Source organism: Nuphar pumila, chromosome 14 (assembly GCF_984573655.1).
Source record: "Nuphar pumila chromosome 14, dmNupPumi1.hap1.1, whole genome shotgun sequence".
Taxonomy (NCBI): Eukaryota; Viridiplantae; Streptophyta; class Magnoliopsida; order Nymphaeales; family Nymphaeaceae; genus Nuphar; species Nuphar pumila.
In genome coordinates, this window is record NC_143262.1 from 9,661,813 (window position 1) to 9,672,960 (window position 11,148).

General features: G+C 39.6%; 1 pseudogene; it reads right to left on the minus strand.

Moving 5' to 3' along the window:
- LOC149816304 (UDP-N-acetylglucosamine transporter ROCK1-like) lies at positions 1-10,341 on the minus strand (annotated as a pseudogene).
- Positions 10,342-11,148: the final 807 nt, after the last annotated feature.

Below are 11,148 nucleotides of genomic sequence, written 5' to 3' on the forward strand. Positions count from 1 at the left end.
TCAAGATGCCTTGAGCTTAACATGATAAGGATAGTTCTGGTAGACGGATATGCCTATTACCACAAGGGGAAAAGCTATTAGACAATACAAAGAAGGGGGTATCCATAAAAAATAAACTGTAGCAATGCAGAAACAATGACAAAGCCCTGTGTAGCTACCATCAGAAAAGAAAACAGCAATGGAATAAACTGGTAAGAGAAGAAAAGGTGAATTTTAAAGGAAACAGCTCTTCATGAAAATAAAGCAGGATTACTTGCCTTTCGAACACCACCAGCATGGGCAGAAACTAGCCCCACCAAGATCCCACCAATGGCATTATATACTGCAGGAATCTCGAACACAAAGCAAATGTTTAGCCACTCCTCAATCCGATGATGATCATTCAGTTCGCAAGGCTTTAAACAGAGGCAAGTGCCAACTGAGGTGATGAAAATCAGTAAAGTACCACTAAGTTTATAACAAGACTCTAGCTAGATCAAAATGATCTGATCATCAATTGTAATATTACTGTAACTACCCTTCCTACTCCATGTTTCTCTGGCTTGACTGTTTGTAACCTCCTAATGATGAAAACTCAAAGGAAGCAGGAGGCTCCAACCTCCGATCAAATGGCTAAACAGCAATTTGAATGGCTTACTAGAAAGGCAAGTAATCATGGCTGACTAGAAATGCATATATAGAGAATGATGTTGGACATAACGGATTTGGGTCCAACCCATTTGGGTGACCCGGTTTGACATCATTAGTGGACCACATAATGGGAAGATAGTGGGTGGAAGTTACGTATGTACCTAACTGCCTCTTTCCTAATTATATAAGGGGGTTGGCTGCTACGAAGATGATGAGAGATTCATGGCAATAGCCTACCCAAATTTCACATTCAGCACACCGTCGACCTAAGGCCTGGGTTCATCGTGGGCATCGATCGGATGAGGAGAACGTCGAACACCCGCACGCACACTTTGTGGCATCAACAGATACACTTGCAGGTATGCTTTCTGTGTATGTTGTTTCAGATAACGCTAACATTGAGTTATGGGCCTGCGGGCGTTTGCTGCGATGGTCGCCATGGGGCGACATAGGTCGCAGATTGACGACGACAGCCACTGTGAGGTGACTGTTTTTTCGGTAGCATGTCGCCGTGAGGCAACTACAACAGACTGAAACTGTCACCATGGGGCAACAGTGTTTCTCGACAACTCGTCAACATTGGTCGCCAGTAAATGGTGACTGTCGATGTGGGGCGACAGAGTTTCTTGGCAGACTGTTGCCATGGGCAACAGAATTCACCGGCGACAGTGCCATCTTGAGGTGACCGTCCATCATTGTGAGGCAATGTTTGTCACCGGACAATGGTGGCAGTCGTCGTAGGGCGACTGTTTTTCTCAGCAACCGTACGCTGGTGACGGTTGCAGCCCCGACGACCCCCATTAAAAAAAAATCAAGGGTTACCTGTGGTCGTCAGGCTGCAGGGGGATCAAAGGGTTTTCGGCCATAGAGGTGTCGCCAGGATGCGTCTTCGGGCAGAGCCCCCCCCCCCCCTTTCGCTGACTGATTTACCTGTGTCGTCGAGCATCAGGCAAAATAAACGACATCTGGCATGATGGGGGTTTGTTGTCGTCAATGGCATAAGGTATCCAAGTTTTACACCTGGAGCATCATCGCAGTGGGGAGGGGGGGGGGGTGTTGCCGGATTGTAGGCATTCATCTGGTGATGCATGAAATCCGAAGATTAAAACCCTCTTTTTTTCTCTACTCCTTCAGTTGTGGGGTTGCAGTGAAGTCAGCCATTGTCGGGAGAAACGAGAGATCACCGTGGGGCGATATGCCGGAATGAGCGACCATTGGGTCGCCGCACTGGCGAAGTCCCTCGATCGCATGGGCCGTCGCCTGAGATCCCTTGCATCATCGGGTTACAGGGTGGTCAACCTACGCCGAGGTCACCGTAGACAAAGCTGGGGTGGGGGGTTGCCGGATTGCTGGCATTCATCTGGCGACACATGGAATCTGAACCTCCATGCCATTTTGGTTGACCGATATTTGGATAGAGTGGTCGTTGATGGAACCCTTTCGTTGGAAGGGGGTTTTGTCAGTGTCTTCGCCGGACAGTGATGCATCAGGGGGTGTTTCGTCAATCGCCGACGTCGTGCGATAAGCAGGGTTGAAAACCCCCATTCTTCAAAACTCTATTTTGCTACTTCATCCGTTGGGTTGATCGTCGTGGAGCGATATGCCAAAAGTGGCTACCGTTGGTCGTCATCATTTGCTTTTGGTCGGCCGGTGGTGTATGTCGTTGTGTTGCGACATGGGTCATCGCCGAATGGGTGACAGGCTTCTCCTTTTTCCTCCTTAGACCGCCAAGGTCGAAGGGATTTTCTTCATCGCCGGTGAACTCAGGCTGCGGGAGTCATCGTGGGGTGACGTTGGTTATCGGCAGGCGATCGTGGATAGTCGATTTTTGCTCCAAGGCAACGTGGGTCGCCATGATATCCAGAGGAGAGAAACCAATTCGGTTTCTCAAAGTTGTGTAAACAGAAACCCTTGGGTTTCTGTTTTAACGCCCAATAACTGGATCGGGTTCTGTGTTGACCGGGTATTTTGACCCGGTGACATACCCGGTCCAAACCCAGATTTTGGGTGGATCGGGTCTACTTGGACCCATAAGGCATCGGGTCTGGATCGAATCCTGTAGATCCGGACCCATTCAGCACTGAGTCCGGGTATGGGTCAGAACCAACGTTTTGGATCAAGCTTAGGATCTGATCCCCTAGAGGGACCCAAATCCATTTGGTGTCCGAGTCGGTGATCGGATCTGACTCGGATGGATCGGAGTTAGACCCATTTGGTTTCGGGTCTGGTCTGATCCGGTTAAACTGGGTCAAGATCCAAAACATTTTGGACCAGGGTATGATCTAGACCCATCTGGTGTTTGGGTCTGGATCCAATCCAAATGACGTGAATCTAGTATATGTCGGGTTATATCCGGATTCAGTTTTGGATCGGGTTATGGTCAAGACCCATAAGGTATTCGGGTTTGAATCTCATTCAAACAGCACAGATCTGACCCGATTGGACCGCAATCAGACCCATTTGGTTTCAAGTCTGGTCTGATCTGGTTAAACCGGGTTAAGATCCAAAACTATTCAGATCATATTATGATTCACACCCATCAGCTATTCGGGTCTAGATCTAATCCAGAAGACTGAGATCCTATTTAGATCCATGGTCCAGATATTGTTTACACCTGAACCGGATCAGGGACTGGTACGGTCATTTACGAGATCGGGTCAAAGCTATTTTTGATCAGTTCCTTCGAGTTTTCACCGGTTCCGAGAAGCTAAGACTCTATTTTCATAAATATGTTAAGATACAGAGATTTTGGCATACGGTTATAGGGTTTTATGAACTTTTGTTCATATTTGGTATCAGTTCATAAGGTTTAGAATCGATTCAGACCATTGGATGACCGGTTCAGGGTCGTTTCAGACCTGTTCAGGGTATTTTGAGACTGGTTCAGGGTCTTATAAGTCTGGTTTCTGCTTAAGAACTTCGGGTTTTACCCATATGAGCTTATTTTAGTTATTTTTCATGCTTTATAAAGTATTTATTGTATAGAAAGCATGCCTTATGCATATTAATTTATGTGTTTAATATTGGTTAAGTCATGCATAATGGTTTTTAGCATTAAGCATGAATTATGACTAAATTCATGACATTTTATCATCAAAATTAGTTTATGCATATAAGTGAAAGCATGAACTTGTATTTTTTTTTACGATATAAAGTATATGTTGTCATGAATATACAAACATTAATATGTGTGCATGGGCATGCTTCATAATACCAATATATTTTCAGTAAAAGATCTTGATTGACTGATTCATGTTATCACCAAAGTGATCTGAGTCGTGTTGATTAAGGATTCTTTGGACTGTATTACGATTCGTTATTATGATTGTGTGTGAGTTTATGAAACATCGATTCTACCCAAAGGTAGGTCGTTGTGTTCCAAATTTACACAAGGTATTATAGTAGATGTGTTTTCCAGCCCATGAAGCATGTTCGTACTCAAAGGTATAATGATGAATTGCCTCTGGTTATATGATTTGCTAGTTTCACCAACTGAAGTCAATTCCTTGAGAATTAAAGAGATGGAGCAACTAACAGTATTGTCGTTTTCACCAAAGTGGAACGATAATGACTCAACTATGCTTGTCTCAAAAAAGGTAAATAATAAGGGGTCTTACATTTACCTTTTCAATATGAATTTCGTATAGAGTGGTTTATCTCCCACTCATACGAAGAATAGAGCAACTGTTTTGAATGTTGTCTATGAGAAGTGAGAGCGCTCAAAATGATGTCAGTGAGAAGTGGGAGTATTCGAATATTTTTAGCATGTTGCCTTTTGCAATCATGAGTAGCTGAGAATATTTAAGGTGCCATCTCTCACTGCGTGACAATGAAGGAATTTTTGAAATCCATTGGGACAAAAATTATTGTTTTAATACAAGGTTTTATCTCAAGCCATTTTTATAAGAAACTTCATTATAGGTCTTGATATTGTGGACTCTATTGAGAGACCACTAAAGATATTTTATGATAATAAAGCAGTCATGTCTTTTTCAAATAACAACAAGAGCTTAATCTCGTGTCGACACATAGAGTTAAAATAATTTATTGTTAATGAAAAGACTGAAAATCATGTGGTATGTATTGATATAATTGGGACGAAGGAAATGACTATGGATCCTCTTACTAAAGGGATAGCACTGGGATTGTATTCCCAACATGTAAAGGGGATGAGTCCTTTTGATTTCTTCTTATGTTTGACAATACATTGTGTGATCTCATTTTATTCTTTATGGCTTTGTAAATTGTTGATTTTGCATAAAGAATCTCTCATATGGGTTAGAGAGAATAGCATAATAACAATATTAAATGACCAATAGAAAAATAGGTAAAAAACCAACCTATTCATAAAGGTAATTTCAACATGCTAAAGCATTGAAGGTGAATTATAGTGTAGTACATGAGAATATGACATTTCATAAAGGAGTGTTCATCTTCATGGCTCATATGATTCATCATTGTGATAAAGGATAGCATGTGAACCCACATGAAGAATTAAATTGAGATAACGGTATAAACCTTGATTTAGTGCACTTTTGGTATCAATGGGTCAAGTGGGAGAATATTGGACAAAATGGATCTAGGTCCAACCCATTTGGGTGACCTAGTTTGACACTATTAGTGGACCACATAATGGGGAGATAGTGAGTGGGAGTTACGTATGTAACTGCCTCTTTCCATATTATATAAAGGGGTTGGCTGCTGCGAAAATGATGAGAGATTCATGGCAATAGCCTACCCAAATTCCATATTCGGGTTTACGTAGTATAGGGTCCTGCTCACCGTCGACCTAAGGCCTGGGCTCATCGTGGATGTCGACCGAATGAAGAGAACGCTGAACACCCGCAAGCACACTTTGTGGCGTCAACAAATACACTTATAGGTATGCTTTTTGTGTATGTTATTTCAGGTAACGCCAACAAATGAAAGATAAATACTAGATGTTTCTGATTATCCAACAAATTCATGTAGCCTAGGACAAGGGCATTGGACATGTCAAGCAATCCAATAAGAATATCAAGAAAGGAAATTAACCACTTTCGAGAAAAAAGACTCACAAAAGTAGTTGCATAGTAAAAATATAATGAGAACATCAGCAAAGAAAATTAATCACTTCTGAGATTGACATGCAAGAGCAGTTGCAGAATCAATTTCTTGTGAATCCATTTCATAACAGGTTTAATAATATTATCAAGTTAATGGAGTTCATTTGTATTTTAGACTCTGGAATTGCTTTGTAAGTTATGTGTGATTAGTAACAAAGACAGTTTTCAGATAACCCAAGCATCCAAAAGGAAGGTGTTTACGATCTCCTCAAATGCTATCACTAATAGTATTTTCCTGACTTTGGTCAGTGTGAAACCATTAGCGTACTAATAGCACTCCATGCCTGAACAAAGTGCCTAATAAGGCATGGAGGCATACTGATCAGTGGAGACAGCTAAATCACAAAACCAGATATGGAGCACGAACTTAGAATACTTTTGGAGTATTTACGAGTGTCAATGCAGTCCAACCATGAAAAAATCCCTTTTGTCTGATGGCTTCTCCATCTGGAGATTTATAAGTGCTGACCAACAAGCAGAAACTGCCATCGAATGACATCTCGACAATCATCAAGTATGAAGTCTGCTTCTTCACCTATAAGCAAAAAGAGATCAGGCCTCAAAAAGGTGTACTAGATAATTATTTCTTGTTATGAGGGGAAGACAAGACTGACCTGAGAAGCCCACTGACAGAGAAGAAGCCAAACCAGAAAGAATAGATGCAACTAGAATAGGAACAATCCCATCAAGCCAAACTTGGTCTGGATTATTGCAACTGGAACCTTTGCCAAAGCCTTCCCCAATACTAAGCAGAACGACAACAAAGATCAATAAAATAAGAGCTCCACCTTGTTGAACTAATTGTTTCTGCCCGGATATCTCATCCAACAAAATATGAAACAGTCGGAGATACTTTGGTAATTCTCTCAACTTATCTGCAAATATGGTCAATCCAAGAGGCCCTTCCATCAGCCTGATAAACCTAACTATTCAAATATTATGATCTCTACAAATAAAGGGTCCCTTTTGCTTTTACAGTAGCAAATCATTACTACAACAGAATAAAACATCCAAAAGTTTTAGGCAAACATAAATGTGCTAATATACAGAAAGAAATACATGACAAATAAAGAAGACAAATAGACATGCACTAAAAAACAAAAGACAAGTTTGCTGCATAGATGTATTTGAAGTCCCTAACACTAATTTATATTTCTCCACACATGTGGCTCAATAGAGGAAAAAAATAGTGGACATGGAAACACGAATACAAGAGTTAAAGCAAACATACCCTAAGATGAGGTAAGTAAACAATGCAGTAAAGAACAAATTTGTTTGATTCAGCATTGAAAAAGTCAGTGAATCGAGGTTCTTATATGAGATATGTAGCAAACTGTTCTGCAATGCATAAATTGTTGCCGGTAGGCCTGATGCAGTTAGTGAACCAAGCAGTGTCCATTCATTCCACAGTTTACCAAGACTGCCTTCTTTAGCCAAAAGCATAAATGCACATACAACCTACATATCAACACAAAAATAAGAGTTATAATTTTCATACTAAAATGAAGTTTGGTGGTGAAAGCACATGTTTATAAGCCTAAACTTACCTTTGCTGCCTCAATGCCAGAACAAAGGAGGTGACTATAACTTCTCTCCTGCCAATGAGAATAAAGAACTTAAATACGTTATAGGGCTGCAGTTTTTTAAACTGAAACTAGTGCATAGCTAACACAATATGTTCCCTTAAGCTGAGGCTTCTAAAATAAGAATTTCATGAAATGAATAAACTTTGTTATAGTTTCTATTCTAGGCTTTCCAGTTTCTCATAATAGAGTGGAATAATGTGCTAACAGAGGATAAATAATAGTGAACATAGAATGCACTAGTTCAACAAAAAGCTAATATCCATTATACAACATCCCTAGACAACTCATTATGAATCAACACAAGGCAATGAGGCACTACAAACACCAAACTTTCATTTTACTTTGCAATGTAAATTAGAATAATATATCGAGAGCAAAAATAGAAGCACACATGCACAGTTAGCAGAGCTGCTTTTCTACTCCAATATGGTTCAATAACTTTTCTCAAATTGTCCATTAGTAAACGATGGTTGATTCACCTTGTTTTTCATTGGCAAACTTATTTCCAAAATGGAGACGTAATTCTGAAAGGTCTAAAGCCATTTAGTTTCATATAAAAAAACATTGTTCCAATTTGCAACAAATGCCAGATTTTGGATAAAAAATGGTGTGTGTTTGGAATGGGTCAAATGAGAGCTTTTCCTACACATCCTAGAAGGGTACCCCTCTAAATTCCAAAACATTCCTTGATCGAACAAGTGTTCATCATGATCTACAATAGATGATGGCATGAGCTAACTTTTCTTTATGCAACAGAAGAAGCCAGGCGTCATGCATCTTTTAGGGTGTGCTTGCATAGACCCACTTGAAATTCCACGGAAGTTGATGTCATAGTCACAAATATGGATCTTGATAATATCTTGGCAAGGTAATCTATTGCGATGACATCATTTTAGTAGATAAATGGGAAAAATTGATGTTGAGGAATATGCGAGGACTTGCCTCATCTGTCAGCAGGACAAGTCTAGCAATCAGAAACCTGGGGTCTTCTTCAACCTTTGTCGATCCCCAACCATCCATAGTAGAGCATCTCTATGGACTTCATCTTAGTGCTTTCAGTCGTTGACGGATTCGGTTTTATCTTCATAGTGGTGGACAGGTTCTCAAAATATGCTATCTTCATCCTTGCTCTGCCTACGCGCACTACATACCACATTGCTTAGCTTTTTGTTAAGTGTGGTTAAATATTGGGGACTACCAAAAGATATAGTCAGTGATTGCGATCCTCGCTTCACTGGCAGGTTCTGGACTGAGGTGTTTAAGCTCTTGGAGTCGGAACTTTATGTGACACTTAAAATTTAAAATATATATATATATATATAGGAAAATAGAACGCTTAGATAAAACAAAACATGTAACTAATAGCATGATATTATCGCAATTATATTGTGATATATATAAATTTATGATATTTTCAAAATATTGTGAGATGTTGCCTTTGATATTGTTTTTATGAATTTACAATGATATTATCACAATATTTTTAGAATAATGCTGATAATTGTGACTATGGTTTATACTCCCAAGCAACAGAATTCCCAAAGTTGAGAAGCCTACCCTGTAAGTTGTTTATCACTATAAGTTGTTTATCAGAGTTCGTGATTTAATTTATGACCTTCTTGTGTGGAAATCATCATTTTTTGTAGTTCTTCTGGAGAGAAAAAATATTATACTGAATTAATCAAAATGCAAATTAATGAATTGGCATGCACTGCGATTCTGTGACATAATCCTAGGCATTACAAAATGCACACATATTGCGCTTAGAAATATCATTACCAATCCTTTTGCACTAGATCCTTATTTGTATGTTTGATGGCACGTTGCGTGCGTGACAAAAAACTCAAAAAGTACATGTTTTTACTGTTATTTATGTTCCACGTCCCCCTTTACAAAAATAACAGGGATGGGGCAAACAATTTAAGAAAAAAAACATCAATGGGGGTGCATTGCGCCCGTCGAGGCATCTCTCTTTCTTTCTGTCCTGTAAAGTGGCAACCAGAGGAGGGAGAGGCGAGGATGGGGAGATCTCAACGGTTAGCAGACGGGGGGAGGCGAGGCCGTTGCCGCCACCATCGTCTTTCTCCTCCTTCTTCTGCATCCAAAGCTCCACCATAGGTGAAAAAAGGTTTCCCATCTTTCTTATTCCTTTTGTTCTTGATTTGGGTATTGTTTTTTAAATTTTATTGTACAAATTTCTCTCTAATTCTTTTATTTGTCTCGAACATTCTTTCGTTGTTGGTTTCATACGATTAGGGTTTCTTGGGTGTTTCCTATAGCAAAGTTTCATTCTCATTTTTTTTTAGTATGGGACAAGGATCCCTTTTCTCTTATTTTTTTCAGTGTTTCTTGTTTTTTATGTTGGCAGTTTTTTTCTTAGGTCAAACTTATTTTCATATAGGTTTATTCTATGGTTTGGGATATTGCGTCTTAGATGGGTGGTATATGTTTGATTACTCAGCGGTCGATTGAGTATGAGGTTGCCTCTTGATTTATAATATTTATTTTTTATTTTTAGGTTTTTTAGGCCATTTTTTCGTGAGATTGGTGTTGCTTGTTGCTATTATTTTTATGGCTCCTCCGTTGCGTTTAAGATCAGAGACATTTTTATTCACTTTTATGAGTTGAATCACAACTGTCCAAGTTGTCAGCACATCGTCGTCAAACAATGGACATTTAAAACATAGTATCTGAACTTGGTATAGTAGTTATGGAATGATCAGAACCATCTGATCAATTTTTTTTGTTCATTTCATCCAAATTAATACTGGAACAAGAAAAAATGGTCATTCGACTTGACCACCACATGAATAACAGGCAATCTACGAGTAATTATCGTTCATCGAGATCTATCATTTGCATAATAACAATAGAATACCAACAATGCATGACCAAATAGAACTTAATCGTCAAATCAAACAAATTTTTTTAGCATACCTGGTGAAATGTTTTGATAGCAAAGGCTGAGCCTTGTACTGCAAGGTGAGCAATACCTGATACAACCATACTTTCTCGCTCATTCTCCTTGTATCTTGTGGGCTTCGGCCCATTCTATCAGAGCGATAAACCCAACCAAGAAAATCTCCTGAAGGCCTAAACCAACTTATTTAAATTCGTAATCAAGATACAAATGCCCAAACTTCTTGAACCATAAATTGATATTCACCAATTACTTCGGCAATTCTTTCCTCCCTGTTGTTTGTTTGATTGGCTCAGACACTGCTACACAATGCCCTCTACCTACTCCCCAAACGATCATCAGACGACTGACCATAGTGTCATATGATCTTCCCTTTATGTTGTCTTGTTGGCTCGAACTCTGTTACACAGAGCCCTCTACCTACTCCCCAAATGATCATCGGATGACCGACCGTAGTGGCCATATTTCATGGAGACCTTTCACTCGTTAAAGATAAAGGAGGGCCCACTCTTCCCTTGACGGATGAAATTGCCTTATCCAGAATGAATCCCTCATTCTAGATAAGCTACAAGTAAAACATATGTCAATTACTGGGGTAAATAGCTACCCAAAGGGAGGTAAAGTCCTAGCAACCCTTCTCTATATATAGGAGGAGGGATTACTCACCAGATATAGAAGAAGCATGAGTAAAAAAAAACCTTGAAGCAGGCCATTTACATAAATCGATTTCAATCTGTTGTTCTATCTTTCATAGTGATCCTTCAATGGTATCAGAGCCAGCTTCGGTAGTGTGCGCAAGATCGATTTTGAATCACCATCACTAGGACAATAAGATTGAAAAAATATATATCACAGGTTAGTGCTATTTTTTTAACATATCTGGCAAGTCACAAGATTTTGGTGACTC